The sequence below is a fragment of the Pleurodeles waltl genome, chromosome 6, assembly GCF_031143425.1.
Source record: "Pleurodeles waltl isolate 20211129_DDA chromosome 6, aPleWal1.hap1.20221129, whole genome shotgun sequence".
Classification (NCBI taxonomy): Eukaryota; Metazoa; Chordata; class Amphibia; order Caudata; family Salamandridae; genus Pleurodeles; species Pleurodeles waltl.
In genome coordinates, this window is record NC_090445.1 from 748,556,140 (window position 1) to 748,575,532 (window position 19,393).

Genomic DNA, 19,393 nt, shown 5'->3' on the forward strand with positions numbered 1-19,393 from the left:
AGCTCAAAAAGGTTAGTACTAAGGTGAAGGTAAGCCTGCTTCACCGATGTACAAATCTTGAAACTACTCAAACAAACCATAAGAGCCATATGTTTTACTTTACATGACTCTAAGTGTATGAATATATACCTCGATATGAGGCTCAATTTTGGCCCCATACCGAGATCATTCTAACTCCTAGTCATATTGTAAGTACTTGGTGGGCAAGCAAATGCATTTTGACATCCAAGATACAGAAAACATAGCAAGAGGTGTTACATTAAATTTATCATATTGTACAGTATCAAAGTAACCAATAGTGCCATTCTGCATCTTTGTTTAAGCCATTTTTAACAGTATCAAAACAAATAATGAGGGAACTTGATTCATGTTCTGATGATGATCCCTTTATGTATGTGGATTAAAACTTCATTGACTACCTGAGCAGATCTGTTTTAATAATTATATTTAATATACAGCCTGCTTACAGATAGTGTAAATTGCAATATGCTCATTGTGTATTTGTACCACTTTTGTTTGGGCACCAAGCACGTTTTTGCACCCCACTATCATTAATGTACTTGAAAATTGTTTCTTTAATTTTCTTTGTTAAAAATTGTTTTTTAAATACTTTTTTCCATGGGCTTTTGTTTAACTATTATATTTTATAGACTGCTGTTTCTTGAAAACATTGGCAATTTATCCAGGTCCCTGTGCATCCCAGGGTTACGCTTTTGTTATTAGACATTACTTGTTCAAAGGGCCAGAGTGAGCCCTGGTTACAACTACTTGGCTAATTCTGTTCAATTGCAAAATCCCATTTGCACCCTCAATGGGATTCTAATTCAGGGGGTATTTCCCCATGAATTATTGCCATATGTGCTATTTGCTTATTTAATAATTATGTATATCGCTTTATTTACCCACATATTTATGGCAGGCAAAAACTGGTGAGAATCTTGTTGACAGCTACCATGAAATTCTGCCTTGTGTACCTAGAATATCTTTAGCCTGCTATAACCTCTGGAAAGTAGAGGGAGTGGGCAAAAGAACATGTGCAATAAGAGTATGGGCAAATACAGTCCAACAAGAAATCCCATTCCTGATGCAAATCTGAGCTTGCACCCAAAACTGAATTATCCCCCTTGTTGTTATAGGGGCCCATGGGGGGTTGGTGGTTCTAATGTACCTTGGCACAAGCATGGTTCTAGAATCTATTGTATTTTAAAGGTACAATTTGGTATTCTTTTATTTTTTATAATTTGAAAGGGAAAGTCTAATATTTGTATTTTCTCCACAGTTATGCTTTGTTAGGTTACATTACACTACATTATGTTTCGAACTTCTGAGTATCCAAGTTAGATGTACAGATCCAGCATCATTAATGAATATGTTATGAATTGCACCTAAAAATCAGTTTAGTTCATACCTCTACCGTGCCTGAAGCCTAATTATGGGTCTTTAGGGTGTTATCACCTAAATGGTATTGTTATCTATGGGCTGCAAATTTGTCAAGCTTTTGTTTTTTTACTGTGATTGTCTCCAACAGTTTCCAGTGGTGGATTGTTCAAAGGAGTCATTCACGTTATTGGCAATATGGTGGAATTAAATCACCGTGTTTTTTTTATTATTTTAGAGGGCCCAGGATCTGCTGGGCAAGAATTGTTTGCAATTGTAGGTTCAGTAGTTTCAGTTTAATTTCCTCTTGGGAGAATAGGTGTAGACAATTGGCAAGTAGACAAGTAGAAGAAATGGGTTTTGTTTGTAGAGGACATGTTTAAAATTCGTCTTCCTGCTTGAGATTCCTCTTTTTCTTGGCATGAACCATATACATTTTGTAGAATGAAAGCCAGCTGGGCTTCCTCTGATTTTTTGCATCAGTATAAATCAATCGATTGCAACATATTGTGCTTGATTCACAAAGGTAAATATGTATATTTACACAACTGTATACTTACTCTTACACCTAGGGACTGGGGATGTGCACAATTTGCATTATTTGCTTTCATATAATTGCATGAAATTCTGGGACAATTGTGCAAAATTATGCAACATTACACCAAATACAAATTCATAATTTAGTGCTATATTTTAGAGAAAAATGCCCCCTGACATCAATGTCTGACGCAGTGAAGCATTTTGCACTAAACAAAGCACAAATATTACAGTTGCCGTAAACAAAAACACTACTGTTCTGGTTCTCACATTGCTCTTGAGCTCCAGTGCTATAATATTGCCATGAACTGTGGCATAGTTTTGCGGCATGGTGCAGTGGTGTACAGAGACTTCAGGTAGCAAATGGAATGCGTAGCTTCCCAATTGCCTGAATTACACTGGCGTAATTTAAATTTTGCCTGGGTCTGCTCGGGACTTACAAGTCTCAACACACTCAAGTGAGGGGAGTGGATCCTCCTACAACAGAATTTACGGGTGTAAAGTTATTACTAGGAACCATTTTGTGATGGCTTGAACATCTTGAGATTTATTTATTTATTTGTCTATTTATTTATTTATCTATCTATTTATTTATTAAATTGTTCACTTGTCTTTTCTACTGAGCACGACCCAGGCCACTTATGGTGCTGGAGCACTCAACAGAACATTCATCTGATACTCCATAATTATCGCTCCTGGGCAAAAAGACGGGAAAAGCAAGGATGTGATAATTAGGTGGGAAGATGGAAGGAAATATCTAGTGGGAGGTAGCATGCCAGAAAGAGCAACCATGCTGCACGTTGGCTCAGGTACCGGAGAAACAACAATTAGTTTCATTGTTCCGGTCTAGTAGCCAATTAGAGGCTGAGCTTGTCCCGGGTCAACCGGACAGAGTCTGAGAGACAGCATTAGACCGGACAGTTAGCGTGTGCTCTATAAATGAGGATATACCAAGCATTAGGACATCAAACTCGTTGCTGGTGGGCATTATCCCGGATTACATCAAAGAAAGTAATTACAAAATCTATTCCTGGCATGCAATGTTTACAGACGGTCGCGCTATGACCAGAGCTGGCCGGAGTTTCTGTGTGAATATTTCATACCATTTACACTCTCCACGTGTATATGCTGATAGGTAGAACTGCCAGAGAATAACTCTTCACCTTACAAAAGATCAGCACACAGATGGCACAAAATATATATTACATATGGACAGAGTAAGTACACACTATGTACTAAGCCTGCATAGCAATGACTTCCAGGGTAAAGCCTGGGGCTCATGTCTGCTTCGAAGGGGAGAGTCCTATATGTTTGGGGCCAGTGCTTTAAATGAGCCGGTACTATCCGGTACTGAGTACCGGCACTTTTTTCTTTTGAGAGGGAGAGTACTGGCACTTGTCAAGAAAAATATAGTAATTTAAATAGGAGAGTACCTGCACTTCTCAGAAACAAGCAGGTACTCTGGTACAGAGTACCTGCACTTCTCTTTTTCCATTTCAAGCATTGCTTGGGGCAATCTCTGAGAAGCAGAATCTCGACTCCTCAGCATATGTCAGGCCAAAGGCTTTTTTCCTTCACTGCGAGCAAGTCCATTCTGGGATAGTGAAGTGCTTTGGCAAGTTTCCAGTCAGTTGTTGTGAAAGGCTTTGTCGATAGGACAATGTTCTGGCTTGAAAGAGAAGCCAGTTGTGGTATATGAGGCAACGTGTAGTGTGTAGTAGTGGCAGCGGGCTGAAAACAGCTGTGCAGCTGAATGTTGTCAACCTTTAAGAGGTACAACTCAAGGTTGTTTAGCATTATACCTGGGGCACGATGGCAGTGGCATATGATTGACAAAACAGACAGGGGCTAATTATATTGCTCTAGGTTCGTGTTAATATTTTGGCCTGAAGAAGTCTTGATAAAGGCAATATATCCCAAATTTAGTTAAGAAAAATGAGAATCCGATCAGTCATTGTAGTTTTGTATTCCAAAATTCAACATTGTTGAATAGGATTGATATTGAAAAGTGCCCACCAGTACACACAACAGCTTGCATGAGAGACTGATGCCATGCAAAAATGAAATTCTCATGTTATGTTGACTAGGAACTTGAGCGAAATCATCCAAGATTGGTTATTGATATAGATTGCTAATTAAGAATAGTTCTTAACTTTAACTATTCTTCTTGAAGGTGATGTTTGGCCTCTGGGTTGCTATAAAGAACAGAGGAAGCAGCATATCCTATTTAGTGATAGTGATTTGGAAAGCTAACACTTCAAAACTGTGGTGCTGAGTGATGGTTTATGGTGTGAGAGTCAAGGAGATATAGCAGTCATTTAAGTTTTGGTGGGTTGCCCGCTACCCTGTTGGGTGAGCACAGGCCCTGCCCTCTTGCCCAACACTCTTGGCAGATGACTGCCCATCATAATTAGAGATCCTCTTCTGTCTGGCAGGGGTCTCAGTACCTACCTGCACCAGTTTGTGCACTACTGAATGCTTTCTAGATACCATGTTTGTTCACTGGCTGGAATGAAAAAAATTCCTAGCTATCCTAACGCAAAGTTTCAATTCTATCAAGGACACGGAGGCAAGGATTATGCTTATTCTTTCTTCACTTTAATGAATAGCAGCCATTTAACAATAAATTGACAGCAAAACTACTGATCCCATGAAGCCCTGGGAATCCGGAAGGGAAAGAAAACATCCAATGGAAGAAAGCGTTATGTGTAATAACTAAACCGCTGATAGCAGTCCACAACATATTCTATCCTTAGTGTCTCCACCTCCTCGTTCATAGCACGAGGAAAGCTGTGATTTGTTCTTATCTGTCTTGTTTAACCATCTCAATCGAATATATATTAATAGAATTAGATACATGAGACGTTGATATAGAAGTTACAATGAAAACAACTAGTCATATTGTTACTTACTAGTAATGGGGAGGGATCATATGAAGATAATTGGATGGGATAATCCTCGCCTCTGTGTCCTTAATACAATTGAAACTTTGTTATACAATAACTAGGACATTTTTCATTCTATGTCAGGACCGGAGGCAAGGATTATGCTAGTTTAAAGCTTATCCACTACAAGCTGAGCCATGTCAAGGACTGGTTTAAAATAAAATCTTTTAAATGTAGAATCTGAAGACCTGTCTGCTGCGTTCATGGCATCCGCCAAGCGGGCACCTAAAGTGAATGCCTCGGAGGCCATGACTCCGCAAGTGGAATGTGCACCAAGTATAGAGAAATCAATTCCCGCTTCTTGCATTACCCAACGTACTCAGAATGCAATGGTGGATGAAGATACTACATTATGAGGTTTTCTCAGAGCAATGAAGAGCTGATGTTCCCCTGGAGGTCGAAATTCCAAAAACATGTCTTTATATGCTTTAAGGCATTGTACCACACATAGGTTAGGGAAGTCTGGGAAGGCAGGATAAGAAATCACTCTAGTGTTACATTTTGTTCTCCTACTTACTATGAAAGAAACTCCAGATACAGAAAATGTTCTACTTGAGATATCCAAAGCACGGACATCTGAAACTCTTCTGCAGGATGTGAGGCACAGAAGCATAGCTTACTTGGCTGAAAGCTCCAATCTGGACAAACGCTGGTTGTGTTGCCAGGACAAAAATAGGTTTAAAACTTGATTGACATTCCAAAGGGATGAATAACGTGGTTCAGGCGAAAAGGAAAGTCTGATGCCTCGCAGGAGAAGACACACAAGAGGGTGTTCTCCTAAAGAAGATCCATTCAGCATAGAATGTCCAGACGAAATAGCTGATCTGGAAGTATTAATTGGTATGCTAGGCCCTCAGTAGCTAAACTGGTTAAGAAATTGAAGACATGTACTACATCAACCTCCACAGGATTGGGATCCTGTCGCAAACACCAATGGAGCCAGCGAGTCTATACTGACTTTAGAGTTTAGAGGTGCTGGGTGCCCAGGCTTTTTATAAAAGGTCTTCAGCTTGGAGTGAAAGGCTCGGGCCCGACCATCATCCCCTGAAATTCACCACACCATCAGAGATAGAGATCCTTCCAGAACCATTTGATGAGGCCTATGGTACTGACTGAGGAGAAGCGATGGGAACGGGGGGTCAGATTGGTGAATCCCAGGAGGGTTCCAGAAGAACTGGAGACCAAACTTGAAACTCCCAATTGGGATTGGAAATCTGCAACTTTGTTCTCTTGACCAGGATGGTATTCTGCTGTCCAGATATTTGCCGGTCTAGACAGTATTGCCAAAAACTGGTTGAGAGATCAGAAAGGGTCTTGGAACGGGTGTCCCCCAGGTGATTGATATATCGGACAGCTGAAACGTTGCCCATCTTCAGGACTATACATGACTGAAATGAGTCCTTGGTCCAGCATCTGACTGCAATTGAGCCAGCCAAAAGTTCCTGACAGTTTATATGTAAATCCTGTTCGTCCAGAGACCATACTCCGCAGGTGGAAAAATCTCGACACCGCACACCCCAACCTAATCTTCTGGCATCAGATTCGATGATGAGGTCTCGGGTTTAGCCTAAGATTGCTCTGCCATTCCAGGCATCCATATGGGAAAGCCACCAACAGATCTCTTTCCATGCTTCCTCTGATTGATAGATCATGTGGGAGTATGTTAGACCTTTGTGAAGGTATGCAGCCTTTAGACGTTGTATTGCTCGATAATGAAGAGGCCCGGGATATATTGCCTGGATGGAGGAAGAGAAGAGTTCTATCAAACGAGCAATCTGCTGAAGCAAAACACGCTGCTTGGTCAGGGTACATCGCAACTCTTGATGAATTTTGGTCATTTTGCGTGATGGAAGACTTACAGTGGCTGAAACCGAGTTTATGATGAAGCCTAGAAAAAAAGCTTTTTGAGAGGAGACCAACAGAGATTTGGACTCGTTTATGACAAAACTGAGTTGTTGGAGAAGGTTGACAGCCACCTGTATTTGAAGTGTTACTTTCGTGGACACTGAGCTAGTAGAAGAAAGCATCCAGGTATATAATTAGGCAAATCTCATGCACCCAGAGGTGTTCTACAATAGGTTTGAGGACCTTTGTGAAACACCACAGTGCTGAGGATAGTCCAGAAGGAAGGGTGGCAAATTCAAAAGTCTGTTGTCACCAAACAAATTGGAGAAAATGTCTGTGAGGTGGAAAAATTTGAATAGTCAAGTAGACATCCTTTAAATCAAGACGCACAAGCCAGTCGAGTGGGTGAAAAACATCGCAATGTTGATAGACCAGCTATTCACGGAGGTCACGAACATTGATGACTGGCTGTTGACTGCCATGGGCTTTGTCGACTAAGATTATATTGCTAATGAAGCTGCAAGGATGAGAATGTGCAGGACAAATAGCAGCTTTTCCCAGTAATGCCGCAACCTCAGCGTCCACCAGGGCGGTGTCGTGAGAGGAGAAATTAATGGGACTAGGAATGAAATGTTCCCTTGTGATTGACTCCCAAGGCTGGGTAAAATTTGTCAGATGGCACCCTACTTTTAGAAGAGAAGAAGGGAGAACACATACCTGAATTGGAGGGAGTAGCTGATCCTCTGTCACCTTGACATCGGAAACGCTGGCATTTTGTGGGTAGAAGTTGGCAAAGCTTGTCTGATCTTGGGCTCTAAATGAGTTCTGGGAGTGAAGTCAGCTGAGCGGCCCCTGCCATGACCGGCCCCATGGAAAACACAGGAGGGGTAAACCTTTTTAATAGATAATTGAGCCTTGTATAAAGACGTGAAAGTGTTGACAAAGTTTCCTAATTCTTTAATGAAAGGATCTCCGAACAACCTCCTTTGAGCAACTGGCCCCACTACAGAATCTGCCAGGTCTCCGAGTTTCAGATCCACTTTAATTAACAAAGAACAGCAGGACTCGGCTGAAAGTGGGTAATTCGCATTACTGAGAAAGATAATGGCGCATTGCTCCCAACCTGACAGAACTTCCTGGGAAATTACAGAGCCTGTAGATTTTGCATCTTCAGCCATGTCTAAAATTTTAGTTAAGGGAGCCAGAACATCCAGAAGCTTGTCCTGGCACGCCCACCAGGATCTATCAATACCCTTTTTAGGGTCTTTAATGCATTTTGGAAGAAATGTGGACATTATATGGTCCATCTCAGGAGTTAGGGCAAACTTATCTGATAGAAATGGATGAGGGCACTTGGCTCTGAGGCAATTATGGGACTCCTCCTCCAACAGTTTTCAGATGCGACCCGCCACATAATTTGCTACTTTCATACACAGCTGTCATTCGGATGACCGAGGATGAAGAATATCATCAGGATCTAGCATGTCAGAAGTCTCAGGTACAGTATCTGAAGGTGGGGGTTGGGAGGAAGGCAGCGAAGGTCTAGAAGGGCCACGCTCATCATCAGGATCAGTGTAAGGGTCAGAATAATGATCATTAAGGAAACGGGTAGGGTAATCTGATGACAGACCAGAGGGGTCTGGCGAAAGAGGGGACCCAGCATAGTTAAGAAAGGAATGTTTGACATGAGCAAAGGCATTATGGTCAACCCATGCGTCGCAGCAACGCTTTGCATTGGTAGCACCATCAGTTGACATCTGGGAATCAGTTGCTGTAGTAAGTGGGGTAGAAGAGGCTAATCTGGCACACTTGCCTGTGATTTGTTGTGACAGACTTTATTCTAAGGGACGAATGACTTCAGAGATTGCCCGATAAATATTGCAACTAAAGGCACGTAAAAATTAGAAATAACAATATTAGTGAATAAAATCAAAAGGAAGGTGAGTACCCTTGAATATTTTATGGGAAAAGATCCCTTAAATGAGGAGAGCTCGGTGTCAGCCTTAATAAGTATGGGCAAAGCCGCAATTCAAAGGGGAGGTCTCAGTGCAGGACACTTCACCCCTGGTGCAAATAATATTTATCTCTGGGGATTACCCCTGGGAGTGTGTCCCAAGATGTAACAAACGCATTTAAAATAATACCAACCTAGCGTAGGGGCATGAAATATATATATATATGTATTTATATAATATATATATATTTCATGCCCCTACGCTAGGTTGGTATTATTTTACCTACGCTAGGTTGGTATTATTTTAAATGCATTTAATATATATATATATATATAAATATATGTATTTTAATATACAGACCCCTCTTTGAACAGTGTGTCAAGGATTCAAGTAATTATTCAAGTCCGGTTGGGCCAGAGCTCGGGGTTTCTCTCTCTAGACATGAGAAGGCCCTGAAGTACTGGTGCTCAGCTTCATTCTCAGTGTGTGAGAATTCGAAGCTGCGTGCCTCAGTCATCAGTCAGACGCCTCCCATTGTTATAGTAGAATTGCTGCAGGAGCCGCTCCAAATAAACAAACCAAGCTGCAAAGGAGCGGAAAACGTTCCTGCACCGCAGAGCAAAGCAATTAACACATACAAGTGAAAATGAAACTGAAGCACACATTTATACATCAAACTAGGGTAAAATAATTCAAACTACGCTGTAAAAAATGTAAGAAGGAAAAAGAGTGAACTTATCTCGGCTGCGAGCAGCAAAGAAAGAGGAGGTGGAGACACTAAGGATCGACTATGTTGTGGACTGCTATCAGCAAATTGTTTATTCCACATTCTGCTTCTTTCCATTGGATGTTTTCTTTCTCTTTCTGATTCCCAGGGCTTCATGAGATCAGTAGTTGTTGTTCATATTTTGTTAAACGGTTGATATTCATTAAAGTGGAGAAAGAATAAAGCATGATCCTCGCCTTAGGCCCTGACATAGAATTCTGTTTTGTTCTGTATAAAAAGCTTGCTAAGCAGAAATTTATTTGTGAAACAACATTTTACAAAAACAATCACACCAGTGTGCAGAGAGTTTTCTCCCTGTATGTCATGGCAATCATTTGTTTGAGGGAAACGTCCCTTAATAGAGCAGAACTTAAGGTGCATAAAAGTAAGCATCCTGTGGCAGGCTGATACCTGCCAATGAATGACTCTGCCAGATGTGGCTCTGCCACCATTCAATCAGCAAACCACACTTTTGGTAGGGTGAGTGAATGCACAATTTATGGTGGTTCTTGCATCTTGCTAAATTCTAAATGCCCCCTTAAGCTAAGTAACCAGAGACTTTGTCTCGACATTGTGTTGATGTCGTTTTTCTTTTTTTGTTATGTTAACAGCTTTGATGGTTTTGCTTTGAATATTTTCCAGTTGCACAATAAATGGTTTCAGAATTTTAGTCGTTATGTAATCACAAAAGTCTACCTTTGCTCTTGAAAGACATCTCAGGCTTCTGAGAGGCTCCTGGAGTGCGGTTGCATGAATCCTCTATAGTCTGTCCAGTCCTGACTATAGACTCTCTTCAGAGACCTGACTGCAGTGCACAGCGTTCAGCAGCCTTGTCTCAAGCTTGAACTCCTTTGTTGAAATTTGTTGCTGGTGTTAGAAGATTTCATGATGATGACCGTGGCCCAGCATTAGGGTGCACTTTATGGAGGAGACAGGCTCTTCTCTGTTGCTTTGAGATTCGATGTTGATATTTCTGTTCTATAAGCTCGTTGGGAAGCCCCTTGATTGTTGATGAGTGAGGACAAGGTCTGGGCTTGGCCTTCAAATACTAAAATGGTCCCAGTGGAGCTCAGTACAGGAAAAAGGCATCTATACTCTCACTTGCAAAATGTTTATTTTGTTGAAACGCAAGTAAAAGTAAATTTAAAATCTGCAAGTGATACATTGACAAGGGCCTTGAGGGTGCAGATCTTCAAATGTGCTAATAAATCATGGGCATTTTAGCACTGGCAGGGCCAGTGTGTAAGGGCCATTCAGGCTCTCTCACATTTGCAAGAGCATAAGGATATTAGTACAGAAACAAATAAACCATCACCAGGACAGCAACACAAAGACACATATTCAGAACAAAAGCATACATCACAGAAGATTAAAAACTCAAATTTAAAAAAGTAATCTAAATAGCTGAAGAAATGTGGCACTGAAACTATGTACCTACCGTCCCTAACCTGAGCTCACTTGAGGGAGGTTTTGCAACAGATACTGCAAACTGGAGAAGACAGGGACACAGTTTTTACTACTGTTTAATTTATAAAAGTATGAGTGCCTAAATCATTTCTCAGAAGCCCATTACATCTCTTACGAGATGAGGGTGCACTTAATGCCAAGGTTGTGTAATCTCAAATCCACCTAATGCCTCTTTAATATACTTCCGGTCTCCACTTTCCCCTTATCTCACTTTTGCAGGTTCCTGCCTTTTCCCTTCGTGACGGGTTTTCCCTCTTTCTTCTTCTTTTCTCTGTGTGTGTGTGTTTCCCTCTCTTGCTGTCAGTAGATGTCTGATGAGGAAAAATAAATATTGGTCCCTAAAAAGGAGTGCCAGTGGGTCCCACTGGCAATCGCCAGGTCACATAAAGCACTGGTTTTTACCCACTGAAATGTTGGATTTTAAAGTTGGAGATCTGGCTTCTTAGATCAAACAATGTAGCTGACAAATAGCACGGACTAGACTCGGTTCCCTTCTAGGCAAAAATAGTCATATTTGGAAATATAATGAGCAATCATCCTACATACTGAGCAACTTTCACTGATGTAGGCAATGCCGTTAACACAATTTTTGCGTATGTATGAATATTGTGGGCTTGTTGTATAGGACATATAAACTGTGTAAGTGTCGTAAAATTCCATATCCTTGCATATGATGTGCCGGTATGGCTGTCTAAAAACAGTAAAGGCAAAGGAAGAAATTGTCCCTCTCAACTGAGTCCCTCCAATAAGTACACATTTGCCTCTAGTGTGGGTGCATTACAATATCTTAATCAAGAGCATGCAAAAGGAGCCGAATTCTATATTGGACAATAGAATCCGGTGGCTAGCAGGAATTTGCAAAGCCAATTGTCTTTTCATCACCGAGCAGAAAGAGTGTTATCTGTTTTTAAAAATACCAACAGCAGTTTCATTTACCACGTCTTAAGTACGTCCAACTATCCAATAACCTTGTAGAAAATAATGTTGATCAGAGTTTGCAATATTAGGGATGATGACTTAATAGCTACTGCCAATAAATTGTGATAGATTTTTCTAACACAGTTTACCAACTATGGAAGTATATGTTGTAATTCCCTATACTTTTCTAGAAAATAGAAATGTTATCATTGTTCCAGAAAATGAGGCACATAGGAAGTAGCCAAATGTATATATTTCTGTTTGTATTTGCATTTTTTGTAAAATACATAGATTATTCTCATCCCTGTGATTGGGAAAGGTGCCCAGTTTACAAGTTTAGAATTGCTTAATGGTACCAAGACTGTTTTAAGACCCACTTCCTCTCTTCAACAAGGCTAATTTCTTACAGGCATATAATTCAAATTTATGACTGCCTTAAACACTGAATAATGCTAATATGTGTATAAGCATTTTCAAGCTAGCAGCATCTCATAATAGTACAAGCTATTGGCATCTCACGATAGAACCAGCTAGCGGCATCTCATAATAGTACAAGTTAGCTGCATCTCAAGATAGCACAAGCTAGCGGCATCTCCTAATAGTGCAAGCTAGCGGCATCTCATAATAGTGCAAGCTAGCGGCATCTCATAATAGTGCAAGCTAGCGGCATCTCCTAATAGTGCAAGCTAGCGGCATCTCCTAATAGTGCAAGCTAGCGGCATCTCCTAATAGTGCAAGCTAGCGGCATCTCATAATAGTGCAAGCTATTGGCATCTCACAATAGAACCAGCTAGCAGCATCTCATAATAGTACAAGTTAGCTGCATCTCCTAATAGTGCAAGCTAGCGGCATCTCATAATAGTGCAAGCTAGCTGTATCTGAAGATAGCACAAGCTAACGGCATCTCATAATAGTATTTTAAAGTTGACTATATCCACTAATAACCCTCAAACTTATTTTTTTTATTTATTTCGGAGATTAATGTATGTCTGGTTTGATAACATTTCAGGTTTCCCAATCGCATCTGTGCGAAAATGTGAGATGGAAGTGGCCATGTGGCTTCCACCGAACTGCTAAAACCTTCATCTAAAATTCTGAACAAGAAGAAGATACTGAGTATAGGTTTCCAGGCAGGCTCCCTCATTCTGCTCACACTGTTTGATGCTCCAGACCACACCAATTCATGAATTTCAAATTGTCGCATTTGTTGCTAGAGTTGTTTCTCTGTGTTTCTAACGTTCAATGGAGTCCTGCCATTTCCAGCACCTTCGTATTTGGAAAAGGAACAGATACGCTTAATCTATATGACAATCACTAGATCTTTTCGTGTGGGTGACGGTTGGGGGGGGGTGCTGGAGTAAGTGTAAATGGAGTAAATGCTGTGCATAACAATTCTAAACACATATTAGGATTGAACCAACTAGATGGGTGCAGAATACAACGGCTTACACTGTTATATTTAGTCTTGTCCCAAGCGGACACCTTCCTTTTGCGAACACCTTACCATCACAGCTTGAAAGTCGGTAATTTTTCACTGTTCTACCACCAGAGTTGGGTCATAAAACACCCGTACATCTCACAACGAATCACTCTTTGGAAGGACCAACAACACTCCCCTTCTTAATAGCAATTAGGCGCAGAGTCGCAAAGACATTTTAGGAATCTGTTAAACTTTACCAACTCCTAAATGGCTTTAGTACATAGTAAAAAATATTTTTAGTGGTTGCAAACCACAAATCGGCTTATTTGCCATCATAGAAAGGTATAGTGCACATGGCCCTTAATGAGTGATGACTATGTTAACATGTGAGATGTAAGAAGCCCCTTGTGCACTGCAACGCAAGCATTCCACAGGAGGTGGAATGATCCCCCAAAAAGCCAATAGCATGAAATGCAACTGAAATACTCCTCAGGGCGTAACCAAAGCCCGCTTTATGTATATGTTAAAGAATTGGTAACAATAGACCATGCAGACAAGTGCACTGACAAGCCAGACCTAAACAGTATTACACTATGATGAAGAATAAAACACATCCATTGCCGTTTTGCCTGCTCTGCTAGGCTCGGTGATCTACAAAAATGCTTTTAGTGTGTGCTTGGCAGCACATTTCTTTAAGGCAAACTGTAATTCCTGAAGATGGATTGAGCGGTGCAGAAATCATAAACAGAAACTAATTATACAACAGAATAAAGAAAAGGTTTAACGCCCCGGGGTCTCAGATCATGCTGTGCCGCTGATTAGAAGCGGTCCCTCTGGCTCTCTGGATGTGTCTGCAGACCTGGAAGCTGAAGGGAACCTGGCTGAGTCATGGATAACAATTATTCACAGTTATAAGCAGTGCTTACTCTGTAAAAGAATAACATCAGGGCCTAGAGTTTTGCTCAGAGGACTGCGGCTTGCACTGTCGAATATCGGGGGGGGGGGGGGGGGGGAGGGGGTGTAATGCCAAAGAGCTATGTAGTCATGATTTCCCCTCATGCCTCTTTCATCCACCACCAGACATTCTCTGCTTCTTTATCTCACTTTTGCAGGTTTTTTTTTTTATCCTTGCTTTCAATCTTTGTTGCTGTTATTCAGTGTTGCTGGGGGTCACACTCTGATGAAGAAAGATAAGTGCAGGCTCCCAAAAAGGAGTGCGAGTTGGTCCCCACCTACAACTACTGGGTCAAGATAAGCACTGGCTATAAACAAAACAAATCTTTGAAGCGTGTGAAAGGTGAAATGATCTTGGCCATTTGCAAGACCTTCTTTGGTGTTTTTTTCCTGTGCTGGGGGGCAATTTATTCCAGGAACCCATAATTAGGGGTAGGAGTGGTGACATAAAGGGGGTGGGGTCATGAGGAGCAGAGCAATCAGAAGTGGAATAAATGACGGTTTATGCACTATTATTTTACAATATGTACCATCAAAGAAATTGGCAACATGGAAAAAGTGACAATGAAGTTGTTCTTGTTCATTCAAATAGTCGCTAGCAGGCTGCTTTTTAAGATTAATCGTTATAGCACTTGTAACAAAGGCAATATAACTCAGAGGCTTGATACACTTGCTGGAGAGATCTGTATGTAATCGTCTGTCTCATATTTGAAGCATTAAATAGCTCAAAGGCTTAATGTATCTACTGCAAAGAATTGAAAGTAAATATAGGTCAGACTTTTGTATGTAAATAGATCACTAGGTTAATCCTTTTGTTGCAGAGATACTTGTTTATCCTGCAGGACGCAAGTTATAACCAGTTAAAACTACCTAGGGCCTGATTTAGATCTTGGCGGATGGAATACTCCATCACAAACTTGGTGGATATTCCATCAGCGTATTACGATCTCTAGAGGATATAAAAATTCAAAACAAAAATAAAGGACAGCATTAATTCATTCTTAGTCCCTATTATAAATTGTAAGAAGTTTGACCACCTACCTTTTATGGCTTCTGAACACAGTAGCAACTGTAATCAGAAACATAAACCCTTCACTACTATTGCGATTTACCTACCCCCAGGATACTATGCAATGTATTTACAGCAACTTGGAAGCAAAATTATCTCAAGAGATGACTTAGTTTATATATGGAAAGCCCCTCCAGTTATGTCTCCCCCTCCAAAACTTCTGGAGTCAACGGACATTCATTACTTCACACAGAAGTGATTCCACTCACACTGGAAAAGGGTCGCTCACTTTGTCTATTTTTATATATAAATCTACGTGTATTTTTGTAGACTAATCAAATATATTTATAACTCCTTCTCTGCGTTAACTCTACTTGTCAGCCGTTCCCATCATACTAGCTAAAGTCTTACACCTCAAATAAACTATAACTAATCAGAAATTCAACAAGGCCTCAACTGTGGTTTTCAATCTGCAAAAACCTAAGCATTCAGGTTGCACTCTCCCTGACCCCCCAGTAGCAAGTAACAGAGGAATCTTCAAATATCAAAATCATCCTCAATGGCGTCCTTCCACCCAGACATACAGTCCTAAAATCATCATAGTTTTTGCATTTCCCATGAATACTCAAGTGGGCAAGCTGTCTAAATCAACCTTCTACACAAAGAAAACACTTTGACACATTTTTCCTGGAGCTGGATTTCCATAAAAGGTGCAAGCGACATCACTCATCTTCTCAATACTAGATTATGCTAAGTAAGTACATCATATCATTTTACAATAAACCATGAAATGGCAGCAAATAATTTAGAATTCAGAAGCAAAGCACCTCTACCTGTGAAGACATGAACTCACATCTCTCTAGTCCTGATAGCTTTTTACTGGCTTCCAATACAAGAATATATGTCAAGTCATTATACGCCACTCACAGGATGCTAAATGGCAAAGAACGAAAATGCCTGCAATTAAAAATCATCAACTACTTCTAAACTTCCAAGTATATATGTAGTACAGAGAGTGGATAACTGTGTAATGTCGCTCAATATTGCCATCAAGTGGTTCTGGTGGCATTATAAACAATGAGGCTGAAGCCCCAGTGGTTGTAAACCCCAAGATTGCAAGATACGTTACTGGTAAGGTATTCTCTATATAACATGTGTATTCTGGTGTTAACGCGTCCGTCTATGTTAATTTATACACATCAGGACTCGTTTTAGGCCAATGAATCTTTGGGCCCAGTGGTGAGACACCGTAGGACGAGATAACTGATCAAAACACCAATCAATATGTCAATAACATTGCCAATATTTAATACCAAAATATATCCCACTTTAGGCATTAATAGACATTCGGCGTAACCATGACCTTTCAGTCATGAATAACCACACCTTAATGAAGTTTTATGAGTTTTATTCCCTATTGATTACAATCTAGTAGCAAAGGCATCAATCTCAAAGTCAAGAAGCATATAAGCACAATTACAAGATGACAACCACAATAAGCTTTCAATAGTGCAGAAATCAGAAGCATAGATAATCAGATGAGTATAACCAGATCACAATACATCGAATGTTCTAAGATACAAGTTCAGCATAGCATCATGTCAGTCACGTCAGTTTGTCAGTCAAAATGAATACCTCGTCTAACCTCTAATTAGCATTAGCATGTTTGGGCATCATGCAAAACAATTTTGAACACCAATTTGGAAAACATCTAACTAAGGTCTCTAATCAAAAACATACAGCAGTTGGTACCTAGAAAGAAAAGGCAAATAAATGAATTTTCATTAGCAACATTATAATTACCCTCCTCTGATTAGGTCAGCATTCAGGATTAGTCTTCGTCTTCAGGACATCAGTTAGATCGCCGTCAGTCTATCTAAGTTTAAAAGCAAAGACACTCTCCTCATAAGGAGAAAAGTGTAAGGGGCAGTCTAATGGGCAAGGATGGTTTTCTCTAAGTCTCAGGTCACCAAATAGAGTGACAGAGTTTCGAGATGCAATCGATATCATTCCCTACCTAATGCTGTTTGTTTCCTGTGCCATGGGTTTTTATCCCTTTTTCGTGATTCATTCCCCCAAAATTCTATTGGTCAGTCAATACACCCTACCATTGTTAACCTATCAAATTATACATTAAGTAATGCATTTTGTCATTTTTGATAATTTATCATGTTCTAATTGGTCATCATAATTGACGTATTTTCGTAGGTGGCTCATCCGGAGTTACTTCATTGTCTTTGCACGTATTAGGTCAAAAATTCTCTTCTTCTTGCTCCATCGTCCTTGGAAGTGTCCAATAATGTTTCGAAGCGCATAACTCTATCCTAAAAGCTGCTAGCATGCGGATGAGAAAAAGTGGCTCTGTTGCAAACTATTGAAAGGAAAATAACAATCGCTGGGTCATGGCCTTTTGCAAGTCAGCATACCGAAGAGACGGAAAAATACAGTTTAATATGAGAGCTACACAGCTTTGCTTGACTCTTGCTAACTTAAGATATACGAGTTCTAATGAATGCAGTTTTATGCGTTTTTAAATGTGCACAGTTTTAGCAATTTATGAATGATTATTTCTTATAGTTGACATTAGTTTACACACACATAAAATCCTTTATGTTAATTAATATATTTCAATGAATATTTTATTTGATGCAGTATTGTTAATCATAAGCATTTCACGTCTATAATATGTAATATAAAGCTACGCTCTCTCAGTCCCTCCTCTGATGACGCTCGTCATCACAAATTCTTTAGTCTTAATTTTTCACCTTGCGCATAATACGCATTTCAACATCTTTTCCTTTATGTGAACTTTCCCATATTTCATTGAACATTTTCTCTCTTTCACTTTCTTCATTTCTTTTGGTTCTTTTAGTCCAATTTCTTTTCACTTTGTCATTAATTTTGCATATTCCCCAAAATCCCAATAAACAAAACAGAACAATTAATAATCCCATCATAATTTTTGAAAGTACCCCATTCCAAATGTTGGTAAACCAGCTTCCCACTCGGGCAATTCCTTTTCCAAATTTCTCCCAAACATCAGGTTCTTTTAGATCCTTCAAATCTATACTATCTCTAGTCAGGTTAGTAAGCATGTTTCTAATTTTCTTACTGTTATCAGGTATATATGAGCAGCAATGACATTCATTAAGCATTTTGCACACACCTCCACTCTTTGCTAAAAGAATGTCTAAAGCAAGCCGGTTTTGAAGAGTCATAGCTCTTTCTGCAGCAAGTTCAGTATCCATCAGGAGTATGGCTCCTGTAAAATTTGTCAGCATGTTGTCCACAATAGTAGACAACTTTTGAATTTTCATAGAATTTAGGATAACCCCTACTGAAGGGATTATAGCTCCAAATATGTCACCAATGACAGCCGCCACTGATTCTCGTTTTTGTCTGGCATGTTGTAATTCAGACGTTTTAGGTAGTTGTTTTAAGTCATCAATCTGGTAAATCTTTGGGAATACTATTCCCAAATAACATGTCCCATACCATCCCCTAGGGAGACGGTAATATGCATTTAACCCACAGATGTAATAGATTCCAGGAATCGCTGGGTCTTGTCCATTTAACATAAAGGTCCATTTACTCTGAAACAGAAACACATGTCTACATTCACTCGTTCCAACAAACAAATTATCTTGATCAGATTTTGGTCTATATATACAGAGTCTACCTACGTGTAATGCATCTATAGCTAGCTTGCCTTGTGTTTTAATTGCAGTATAAGCGTAATCATTTGCATAAGTGCGTTTTTCTAAACCTTTTTCTAATCTTTCTTTTAATGCTTTGCATCTATCATCTGTATGATCTAAAAAGCTTTTCTCCACAGGAGACAGTAAGCATGTTAAATTGTTGCGATGTGCATAAGCAGTTCCAAATGTTAGTGTTGGCTCAAAGAATCCTCTAACTAATTTTATATCATGCTCTTTAGCTAGCTTATTTAAGAATTCAATAACAGGCACAAAAGAAAACACAACATCTAAATTTGAATAAAATTTTGCACATGTTCTTGTTCATAAAATCTTGTTAGTAGCAAGCTACAGCTGATCCCATACGTAAGAGGGAGGCTATGATAAGTAACTCCCTCCTGCACAGATGAAGGAATTTTAGTACATACATAACAGTCTTTCGCATCCATAGTTTCCACATACACATTTAGTAAGCGATAGAAAACATTAGTAGAAAGTTCCCCTT

At 39.9% G+C, this 19,393-nt stretch overlaps 1 protein-coding gene across 26 annotated transcripts in view; it reads left to right on the forward strand.

The window, feature by feature from the left end:
• ABLIM1 (actin binding LIM protein 1) overlaps positions 1–19,393 on the forward strand; it is a 786,962-nt gene that overhangs the window by 415,865 nt on the left and 351,704 nt on the right. The window lies entirely within an intron of this gene.